Here is a 12,325-nt window from a genome sequence, read left to right as displayed (position 1 = left end):
AATGATTGAATTTGGTTGGCTAAATCAATCCTTCCACCATGGAAATAATTAAAAACTGTTCTCCACATTTTTTGCCACATGTATTGCCTTTTGAAGAAACAAAATTAAATTTCGAAATCTTAATTTACGACATTGTGGATAATTAATTTTTTCGACTAAAACTAAACCCGAAGATAATTCTCGACATCATTGCCATTTCAATGAGTTTTCGATTTAATTGATATCCACTATTGATGGCTTCCTTAACCGCCACCACCAATCCACCGTTGCCGGCTTCTTAGGTTTCGTCTTGTCGTCTTCAAACCGATGCTTGCCAAACCTCCTGTGCCTGTCAAATTTGGCGGTTATGTCTGAATAGAAATTGAGAATGTTTTTTAGAATTCCTATACATATTTTTAAATTGCAAGACGTAAATTGAAAAAGAATTGAGTCGATAAAATAGGAGAAAATTGGTTGATACCAAAATACAAACCTTAAATACCTTAGATTACAACAGTTTTTCTTTTTAGTATGTATTCAAAACTTATTGTTTTATATAATTGTAATTTTTTACTTGATCTTCTTAAGTATCGGTTAACCTCATTTGAAGTGAATATGACCTGCTCATTAAATCTACATGATTCATCTGAAATGATGATAAATAAGTTTAGACAGCAACAATAACAATAATAAAATGATAACTAGAAAAACAAAAACAAAATATTTTAAATCATACAAACTAAAAATGAAAATAATTACAATTACTAGAACCAAAAGATAATTAAACAAAAATAATACAAATACTTTAACATTGACTCCATTAGCGAATAAAAGAAACAGAAAATATTATCAAAGCAGAGAACAAAATTCAAATAAATTTGCCAAGTCATGTTGTTCTTATCTTTTGCTCCCTGACTTGCCATCCAGCCGTCCTCATCCGTACTCAATCATGCACAACCAACAACATTAAAATACAAGTCCATTGACCCTTGTCTCCATTTTTTTCCCTCCACACACCATGGCTAGCTTCCTCTACCTTCTCTGCAACCACCAAAACTATAAGTAAGTAACAACATCCTTCCACAGACCTGCGTAACCCATCGCTATCACCATTTTCATAACCATCTTCTCCCACATATCTCCCTTAACACAGGCCACCATTTCAAGTCGTTCACAAACCCATGAAAGGGACAGGATTTGCTGCTTTTAAGTGTCAAACACTAACTCCTACAATTTTTTCTTTATCACATCACATTACTTGTTTTCTATACAATTTCCTCTACAGCTCTTGTTTAGAATTTGAGTAATGATTTTTGTACATCTAAACAAATGAATTATTCTATTAATATTCCTAGTTTTTTTTCCCTATCTTCATCACATCTTCAATTATATCAATTATCTCTCATCTCTTTTTAATATATTTCGAGCTCTTTATTTGATAAAAGAAAAATAAAATAAATAAAAAAAGGTGAAAAAAAAGTTAATATATTTCATAAAAGAAAAAGATGAGATATGAGAGAAATTTAACCTTACCTTATGTTCATGTTTGGAAGAGAGGCAAGAAAATTTTAAAATTTAAATTGAAGACAAAGAAAATTTAAAATTTTTTAAGTTAATTTTTCTTATTTTCTATTCAATAAAAAAATATTATTATAAGTGTTTTCTTTTCTCTCAATTTAGTTTTACTTCCACTCCTTTGAAAGAGACTCTTAAAGTTTTGAAGTCCACTAGCTATTTTTTCTTCTATTTACATTTATCTTTATTCATTTATTTTTTTCATTTCTCTTAAATTAAACATTTTTATTTTTATTTTTATTCATCTTTCCCTTTATCTTATATGTTTTTTATTTATTTTCTTCTTACGAAAAAGAATTCTCAAGTCTAGTCTGGTAATATCTCGAATGCTTACATATCTTTTTCATTAGAATTTGCTATGCACCAAACTTTTCCCAAACGACATGCAGTTACTGCACAGTGGTAAAGTTCTTAACCGTGTGATCCATACAACCATTCTTATCTCGCCACGTCACAATGTAATATCTTCTATTCTAGATCTACTAGTGTGCCAGGAGAATTGGAGACCCAATGATGTTACGTGTCGGCTTAGGCTTCTTTTATTTGATAGGAAACTAAACAAAGTGAGGGGAGAAGAATTCTTTAAAAAATAATTAAAGAAAAATTTAAAAAATGAATTTGAGAGTCAATACACTATTTTTTATTAAAATCTATTTATAGTTTAAAAATAATTAATAACAAAAATATTATATATTGAAATCTTAAAAAAAAAACCAACTTTGAATCTTATAAATAAAAATGAAAGAGGTGTGAATAGAGTAAGCACAAATTGCACGAAATGCGTGGAGCACTGTCCTTTTTTAAAATCAAATATTTCAGAATTAAAAATATATAAATGGGGATTTGACGGAATATATGGTCTGTATGTTTTTTATGAGAATTGTTCCGTAACTTTTAACATTTTCCTATTAAAAATTAAAAGAATTGTGTCGTTGATAATAAATCGAGTAACATTTTTTTTTGTAAAATATACATGTGATTTGTTAAAAAAAACTTTTACATTAGTAATTACGTAACACGTGGCATGGTCACAAATGACATGTCATTAAAAAGATTAATTTCAAAAGTTTATAATGAAAAACAAAACAAACAACCTTTTTTTTTCAAAGACTTAAATCAAATTTTGTCATATTTAAAAGAGACTAAGAAAATATCTTAAACATGATATAATGATAAAACAATTTCTCCTGTTATTAGTTAGTGTACCATAGTAAAAAACCACACATACCCTAGTGTGATGGAGTTGGAATTGTTTAAGCCTCAAATAGTTTTTTTTTTTTTTTTACACAAGCCTCAGATAGTTTAATGCTACCATATGAAAATTTAATACTACTAGCCTACTAAAAGATGTAATCAAATGGGTATAAAATAATGCCATCCTATTGTACGTTTGTAGCTATCCTATTGTACTTATCTTCTTTAGATTAATGTCATCCATTGCTTTGACCTTGATACACCATGATATTGGAGTTATTATTAGAAAATTGAGAAGAGATACAAATCAGTCCAAGTTAATGTGGCCACATCATATCATTAAGCTCGAAATATAGGAGAGGAGTACCATAATAAAAACTCATAGAACTGTTTGAATAAAAGATACAATAAGAAAATGCAAATGCTCTATCTATAAAGCTTATTACTAGAGCTAACAGTTATTTCTTTTTTTTTTCTTTTTAACCAAGCTAACAATTATTTCTAACATACTAATAACCTCTATAAGAGTCAAATAGGAGTTAGCTTCAAACTATATTGAAAATCTGAAGAGTGAAGAGTTAGTCACAAGAATATAAACAACTAACAATTCAATAATGACCATTATATTTAGGTTCCTAATAAAAATTACACCCTGCTGACTCAAAGGCGCTAAAGGGTCAAAAGAAGGTTAGGGAACATCTACCCATTCCTATGGGGAACATATTGGTTCGGAGAAAAGTAAGGGGATATAATCTTCCAAAATTTTGTGGTTAAATTTAGGGGGAAGGAAGAGTGAACACCACTACAAATTAAGTTATTAATCCTTCCCTTTTTAGTCCCATATGTTTAAGAATGAGTCTTGGTCACTACACGAGTTATCAATAACAACAAAATACAGAAAAGACCAGAAAAAAAATAAGTAAAACGAGAAATATAAACCTTATACCCTGGGGCGGATCTACTCATATTGGAGTGGGGCCAAGGCCCGCTGATTTTTTTAATATATAATGTAATATTCTAATATTAAAATAATTATTTTTATTTAAAGATTTTAATTATAAAAATTATAATATTTAAGTATTAATTATCTATTCTATTATATTTTTTTGATAAAATATTGGTCCTAATATTATATAATGTAATATTCTAATATTATATTTTTTTGATAATATTTAAGGTAAGAGTATATTGGTCTTTTTGCTTAATTGTTAACTCTTGTTGTAACATGCAAGGGATCCATAAATAATCATGTGCGATACTGAGATGTGATTCTCAGAAGTGAAGCAATTATAGCCATGCACCGCGTGCCATACTAACACTGTCACACGTGAGATAAAACAACATCTTACTCAATGGTTACAACATCCCCCAAGTATCTATCACCTCTACGTATGCCCCTTAATCACTGGGGACTCTATCATCATAAAGTAGATAACAATGCATGGCTTGACAAAGAGTTTACCAAGATCGTCTTACGTACATGAGCCTCACCGATAATCATATCATTGCAATCACTAGGCATTGCTCTAAGGACTCGAAAATTTCTCTGCTTTATACTTTTTTGTTAGTGTACCCAGCTGAGTCTGAGAGCAGGACGGATCCAGGAAATCATGCAAGAGGGATTGGATTTTTTTTTAGGGTGAGTTTAATTTGAAGAAATAAAAGAGGTATGAAATGAATTAAGATGAAATATTTGAATTAAACTATAGTTAAGAGATGCGTGACCTGCACCAATTTTTTAAAATTTCAACAAAAAACAACTAAGTGTAAATCAACCAAACTCTATCTTAATTAATTACTTAAATATATTCTTTTAAGCAAATTACTTAAATATTTAACTTTCAAGAAATAAATATTTAATAAATAATGACTTTTATAAAATTATTTGTTAGTTTTACACATAAAATTAAAATTGATTTTTATTCAAGTGATATAAGAAGGAAACAGGTGTATTTATAATTCATACTAATTTTTTTATTTAAAGTTTTGAAAGACTTTTTAGTCTCACAAGTATAATAATAATAATTAAATAGACAATAATCCTAGTATAATCTTAATAATAATTAATTTTAAATACTGAGATATATAGATAGATAGATAATCAAGACTTATAATAATAATAAAAAAGTTAATCAAGATAATAATAATTGATAAAAAAATTAATAGAAATATCATTATTATTATATCTATTAATTAATATGCATATCTTTTTGGGTTAGATAATATTATTAAAAAGATACTATATTAAAAAGTTTAGTATGAAATGAAAGGGGTGAAATCTTTCGGGCTGTTGCTTCCTGTACTTCCATTATTGTTTCTTGTAATATTTTTTTGTGCATTTTAAAATGAGTTTCCCATAGAAGTGCATGAAATAACAATGAGAGTGCAGGACTGGAAGTTTTACCCAATCTTTCGTTGATTGGATTGAGCCCCACACCACACATGATGCCATTGCTAAAATATGTAAAATATTAGCCATTTAATTTAGAAAATAATTTTTATTTATTTTATTTGTTACTGTACTTTATAAAGTTTAAAAAAATCAACAAAAGTAAATTGTGAACGCAGACAAACTTTATCTATAATAAGAGAAGCTTAAATCGTAATTCGTAAAATCATTACTAGGAACAGGTTTTTAATTTATCCCACTACCATCTCAAGAGTATTAGTTTCAAAATCTATACAATTTTTCCTGATACATGGCTAAGTTCGGCAAAATTAACGAAAAAAACTAGCAACAAACTGAAAAGCTAAATGATAACTAAATGTTAGAATAAAAAAGTAATAAGAAAAATGAATAAATATATCAAAAATAAAAGTGAAAAAATATAAAACATTAGAAAAATGATGGAAGTGATTGGAAAGTTTATTTACCAAACACTAAAGTAAATTTTTTAGCTATTGGAAAGTTTATTTACCAAACACTGAAGTAAATTTTTCAGCTAGTAAAAAAACTAACTAAAATAAATTTGTGAAGCATAAAATTATTCATTGAGAACCATGCAAATGATTTCTTTAAGAAAAATAAATATCTTCAATGACGCTCATGGAGTAAGGTTGCTTACGTTTAACCATAAATTTTACCTTTTTTCTTCTTTTAAAAGTGAAAGCATTATACCCAAAAAATAATGGGAACTGATAGGCATACCCAACAGTTTTGTTGATACACCCAGCAGTATAATAGGGAAATGTTGATTTTGCCCTTTCCTAAGTCTAATACATATGAACCATATGGATTGTCAATCCGTATGTTTTGATTTTTTTTAAAAATTATAATTTTTTATATATTATTTTATTTACAAAAATTGATAATTAAAAAATTTGATATTTAATTGGATGTTTTATTTAAATGTTTATTACAGTAATTAATACTTAAATAAATTTAATATTTAATTAAATGATGAATTTGAATATTTATTACACTGATTGAAAATTAAGCAAATATAATATTTAATTGAATGATGTGTTTAGATGTTTATTACATTAATTCATAATTAAATAAATTTGGTATTTTTTTACATATGTAAATTTTTATTAAACTTATTATTTTTATTTACAATTTATATATGTAAAAAACTTAATTACTAGATAAAAATTAATTATCACAAAATTCATTATGTAAATTTACATGTGCATTAAATATACATTAGAAATTTTAATATTATATATAACGACATTAATTATTCTATAATATAATTGGTCTATTAGCTCAGTTGGTTAGAGTGTTATGCTAATAACACGAAAGTCACAAGTTCAATTTTTGCTTGGACCATTAATTTTAAATTAATTTTGAAATTATATTTTTGAAAAAAAAATAAAATAAAATCCTATGGGCCTCATACGGATTAGCAATCCATAGGCCCAATATAAATTGCTAATCCGTAAGCCTCATACGGATTGAAAATCAACATTTCCTTATTATGCTGGGTGTACCAGCGAAACTGGTAGGTGCACCTAGCAGTTTCCAAAAATAATATATCCCAACCAGGCAATTGCCCACAACATTCAAACCAAATTTGGGCCCCAATTGAATTGGGTTAAAAAATATACGAGTGTTGCTAGATGCACCCAGCTAATTGGGTTAAAAAATGGCAAAATTGTCCCTGCTAATTTCTCTTCTTACGGATCAAGTTGATCCGTAAAAAACTTACGGATCAACTTGATCCGTAAGTCTTAAAAATCAACTTACGGATCAAGTTGATCTATAAAAGACTTACGGATCAAGTTGATCTGTAAGTCTTAAAAATTAACTTATGAATCAACTTGATCCGTAAGGGATATTTTTATCTTTTCGTGGTTAGTGCTGTGTACACCAACAATAATGCTGGGTGCACCTACCAGCACTCAAAATATAAACACTAAATTCCGTGGCCCATCATATTAATTACTCACAAACGAAACACACTAAAAGCTAAAGAGTATATGGAGATCAGAATGAAGTAAATATTGGTTATTATGAACATAAACTTTTGAAATAGGAACTATATATTTGAATCAAGAATAATGCCTATGCCAACACACATAAATAAACTATCCTCAATATAAGATCCATCGATGTCGACCTTAAAAGAGTTAGGTAGAGGTCGTCTTCAGCAAACCATAATATATATTTCTTCCTAATTTGGAATCTAGGACAAATATATAGCTTTAGCCTCTTCCTCATGAAAATTACGATATCTATCCATAGACTGCAAAATAAAAAGAAAGTTGTTCAACAAAATTGAGTCTTGCCTATGTTATTAACATATGTCAAGTTGAAGTCCAACCATCCCTCCAAAGTCCAAACCCCAATATTTACAAGTCCATAATTTGTTTCTCCTTTTTTTTTTCTTTCCCGCATCGTTAAATGTATATTGTTAGTGTTAATTAAACACTCCTTTTGAATTGCAGAAGCAGATGAAGAAGAGTGATCGTGGGCACAAGAAGGGGAAAAGGACAAAGGAAAGAAGAAAGAGGAAACACTATCCTCAAATCCAACAACATTGGTGTTGAAGGTGAACATGCATTGCGAAAGATGTGCATCCAGAATAGCCAAATGCGTTCACGGTTTCTAAGGTTTACATACCAACTCTTAATTCTTAAACATAAAACCTTTATCTTTTTAAAATTTTAATTCCTTTTAAGGTTATTGTTTACTTATTTATTTACAAATTCCAAACCCCCCCAAAAAGCAAAACTTGAAGAAGATGAACATTAACATCAAAACTCTCAAGAAACTTACTTTGTCGTCTAAGTGAACCTCAAGACATAGTAATTATTCAGATCAAACTATTTCCTTTTACTTCTTTTCATTGCTTTTCTATTTTTCTTGTTGTTGTTGTTGTTTTCCTGTTTTTATTTTAATGTATAGTTACATTTGTGCCAAATGCTATTCAATATTTGAATTTATGTTTTTTTTTTTTTGTTTTTTTGGACGTTGATTTTATTTAGATTAAACTATTTTCTTTTAGTTCTTTTTGTAATTTTCTCGCTGTAGGGAGGTGTTTTTCTTAAGTACAACTACATTTGTGTCAAATGCTAATGAATATTTGAATTTACATTTTTAATTTTTTTTTCTTTGGATTGTTGATTTTATTCTGATTAAACAATTTTCTTTTAGTTCTTTTGTCCCATTTATCTATTGTTATTGATTTTTATATCAATAATAATATTTTTTTATCACTATCAATAATGTTTTAGAAGTGATATTTGCATCAAATTCAATATCAACTAATATTTATCTATAACATAAAAACTGGGTACAGATAATAAGCCAAATATTAATTCAAGAGAAATCAATACAACTTTAACAAAGTAGGAATGTAATTACCTAATAAAAATGCAAACAAACAAGTGACAAAATAAATAATAAATTAATATACAATTCAATACATAATAGATAAATTGCAAAAATATATTAATTTTAGCATATGAAAATACAATAATACAATAAAAATACGGACACATAGTACGATAATGCCTGTTTTTCTACTAATATTTATAAAATGATTGTGATAGAAACTTTCCTTTAAAACTTTTTTTAGACTACAATTATACTTGAAATATTTATAATCAAAATATTTGTAATCATTATTTCAAGTTTTTAAGGGATATATTTTTTCCATAAAAAATTAAAGACAATACTAAAGAGTTTACAACAACTCATTTCCCTTACTTAATCCAATATTTTTTGTACATCTCTATTACTTTTTTTCCAGAGTGATACTAAAGGAGAACAGGAAAAAAAAAAAAGGAGAACAAAGTTTAAGGCTTCCTTAAAATATTTAGTAGAATGCCAAGTCTACATTCTAAGTAACACTCACTAGTATTTGTCTTCTATTCGGTAAAAAAAAACAAAAAGGTATTTGTCATCTATTTTTTTTAAAAATATTATTTATTTATATTAAAATAAATGTTAAGGACTGAAAATAGTAATTTTAGATTTTGAAGGAATGAAAACTAAAAAATAAAGTTTTTTATTGAATCAAAACTAAATTTTGCTTATGTTATAGGGACAAAATGTTAGTTTTTTCACGATTTTGTAAGTATCTCATGTCTTTGGGAACAAACATATGTAGTTTGTTATCTGAATATTTAGTTAAGATATTGAGTTGTTATCATGTGAAAAATTTGTTTTTGATATGGTTCATATTCTGTCCAGATACAACTCTAATATTTGAAAACTGTTGTAACCATGTAACCATTATCCAACAATTATCTCCCATACCCGTTGCACACTTGAGTTTGTTAATGGTCAGAGCTCTATATAAAGTGTATGTTGCGCTGCTCTGATAGCTCACCGAATCTGCTCCTCCTTTCATATACTAATATCATCGAGTACGAGTGAACAAGGGTTTGGAACCATAATCAGTTACGAAGTTGCCGTGGAACAAAATCGTCACCCCCACGAACGTTCAGAACAACAGTAGCAATGGCCGGAGGTTGGTCATGTCTCCTTTAGCTTCTGCTGATCGTTTAGACCTTTTTTTATTATGTTTTATATTTGGTATCAGAGCTTGTTTGTACCTCTGCCTTGCTTCTTGGGTCGTTCCTATTGTGCATTTATGGAATTGATTTTCTGAGTATATGGGTGTTATGTTTTTAGCCTCCTTAATTCGAAATAACATCAAAATTAGGAATGGCATGAGTTTTCTAATTGTTTTGTGATTTAAAATGTGTTTTTGGGTGTCTAAAATGCATATAATGGTGTGGGTTTTCATAATCGAGTTTGCGGGTATTAATCGGATCTTTATGATCCGACTAGAGGTTGAAAACGCACATGCGCGTGTTTTGTTTAATGATATGAAATTGTTAATAGATAATATAAACATGCACATGCAAGTGACTTGATCCAGTGGTTGATGCGTTTTATATTACCTCATTGTTACGGGCTTGAATCTGACGCCTTGAACCAGTCTTGAACCCTTACCTTAAAGCATGTAATAACATCCTTTACCACTAAGTTATTGTGTTTTATTCATTTGTTATGTGCAGTTCATATATATTGTTATGTGCAGTTCATATATATTCATAACCGATGAATGATAAATCATTTATGTACAAGTTATTTAAAAATTGTGTGTCTCTAAGCTATGCCGAACATGCAATATTATGTTAAATACTGGTATGCATTGAATTTGATCCTTTAAAGTTTATTACATGTTGAATGAATATAGATACATTATTATTTTGAATTGGTAGGATTGTTATACATGTAACTTTTATGATTTAATATTGAGCATATTAAGTATATTATGCAAAAATTATTTTTAAGTGATTAATATAATTTTATTAAATTAGAAAGTAACCACAACATCTTTAATTGAGTAAAACTATATGCTAAATTTTATAATCACATTAGAAATATTAATTGTGATTAATCATATGTAATGTGATGAAATCTATCCACAAGAATTTTGTTGTAATTGTATGATTAATTAGGATAAAATATTAGATTATATTTCTTAATTTACCCACAAAAATTAAGAAAAAAACATGATTTAATAGTTTTATCACAAAGTTGCATGATGAATCTAATTGAATAAGACGTTAGCCCAGAGACAAGTTTTGTGTCACTAGATTCATACATTGAGACATGATTTGCATTAGAAAAATATGACATTTGTTTAATCTCAAATTTGCTTAATGAGCATGTGTGTTTGTTTGCAGTTTCACAAAATATTTCGTGTGATCCTCCCATATTGAAAAGTGATAATTATAAGGTTTGGAAGAAGAGAATTCTCCTTCATTTGGGCTGGATGGATATTGACCTTCCCATATTAAAAAAAGATAATTGTCTAAATTTTATTAGAGAGAATTCTCTTTCATTTTAATTCCTATAGTTTCATGATGCTTACTTTTTTAGTTCCTATAGTTTTCAAATTACAGAAATTAAAAGATAATTAAAATGTAAATTATAGGGACTAAAAAGAACACTTTTAAACTACATGGACTAAAAGAGAATTAAAATGTAAATTATAGAGACTAAAAAGACTACTTTCAAACTATATGGATTAAAAAGGTAAGAACCATAAAATTATATGGACCATGAGTAATTTAACCTAATAATAATAAAAGAGTTGAAGACAAAATTAAATTAAATGTTGAATACTGGTTAGAGAGAAAACAGTTAACATTAATTTGATTCCTAAAATATATATATCAAGCCGACAACACATTCTTCTCTCCATGTTAGCATCCATATGAATGTCTTATTCATTTCTCAAATCACTTTCTGATAATATAGCTTCTATTCTCTCACACTCCTTTTCTCTTTAAAATCATTTGATCCTACACACGAGACCCTTGTTTTCTCCGTCCAAACCCACTTGCTCGTAGAGCTACCAATAACTATAAGCAATTTCGCCAATCTTCATCGATGTCTTGCTATCAAACCGACTAACCAACAGTACACGTGAATGCACTATTCAACATTGCCATTGCCAAGGGGAATTGCTAAAATTCAAATTCTAAACAAGACAAATAATGTAAACACCAAACATAAATAATTTTTTTCTCTATATTATCAACTTCTCAAACCATACAATGAGACAGATATATTTTAAACAATCAGCTCTCAGCCACATATTTAATAACACAAGTTGGTGTTTTTTGTTTTTTCCTTTTGAAGTTAATATAATATAATGCCATCTTAGTCTCTAGTTTAGTAAATGAAAAATAGTGTAAAGTAAGGACATATTTTGAGTAGTTGTAAACTTTTACCTTTTTTTTCCAATGCAAAATTCAAAATATATAAGATGTGTTTTATTTTGAAATAGAAATTTTATTGGTTTTAAACTCGGTTTATAAAAAAAATATTCATTTTATAAAAAAATGTTTTAATTTTTAATTTTCAATTGTGAAAAAAAACCCTATTCAAACCCCCTTGTCTTCATCAACAAAATTACTACATGTCATGATCATTATAACTATTTTCATCAAATGTCACAATTATTGTCATAATTGTTGTCTTCATCCATGATTATTGCTCTTGGCACAATATCCATTGTCTCAATCAATTTGTAATGAATATGACTATATACTTTCATCCATAATTTCCAAACTCAATTAAACATTGTTTTAATTTTTAATTTTCAAT

General features: G+C 27.9%; 1 long non-coding RNA gene across 2 annotated transcripts; it reads left to right on the top strand.

The window, feature by feature from the left end:
* The first annotated feature begins 7,384 nt into the window (after positions 1–7,384).
* On the top strand, positions 7,385–12,116 carry LOC100816909 (uncharacterized). Of its 2 annotated transcripts, none has more exons than XR_137405.4 (3): positions 7,385–7,548; positions 7,639–7,803; positions 9,389–9,901. It is a non-coding gene; the product is annotated as an uncharacterized lncRNA (long non-coding RNA). The 2 variants fall into 2 exon arrangements; XR_005889275.1 differs by adding an exon at positions 10,897–12,116 and having other exon boundaries at positions 7,410–7,803; positions 9,389–9,668.
* The last annotated feature ends 209 nt before the right edge of the window (positions 12,117–12,325 follow it).

The sequence above is a fragment of the Glycine max genome, chromosome 17 (assembly GCF_000004515.6).
Source record: "Glycine max cultivar Williams 82 chromosome 17, Glycine_max_v4.0, whole genome shotgun sequence".
NCBI lineage: Eukaryota > Viridiplantae > Streptophyta > Magnoliopsida > Fabales > Fabaceae > Glycine > Glycine max.
Note: the sequence above shows the minus strand (reverse complement) of the source record. Positions and strands in the feature narration are given on the sequence as shown.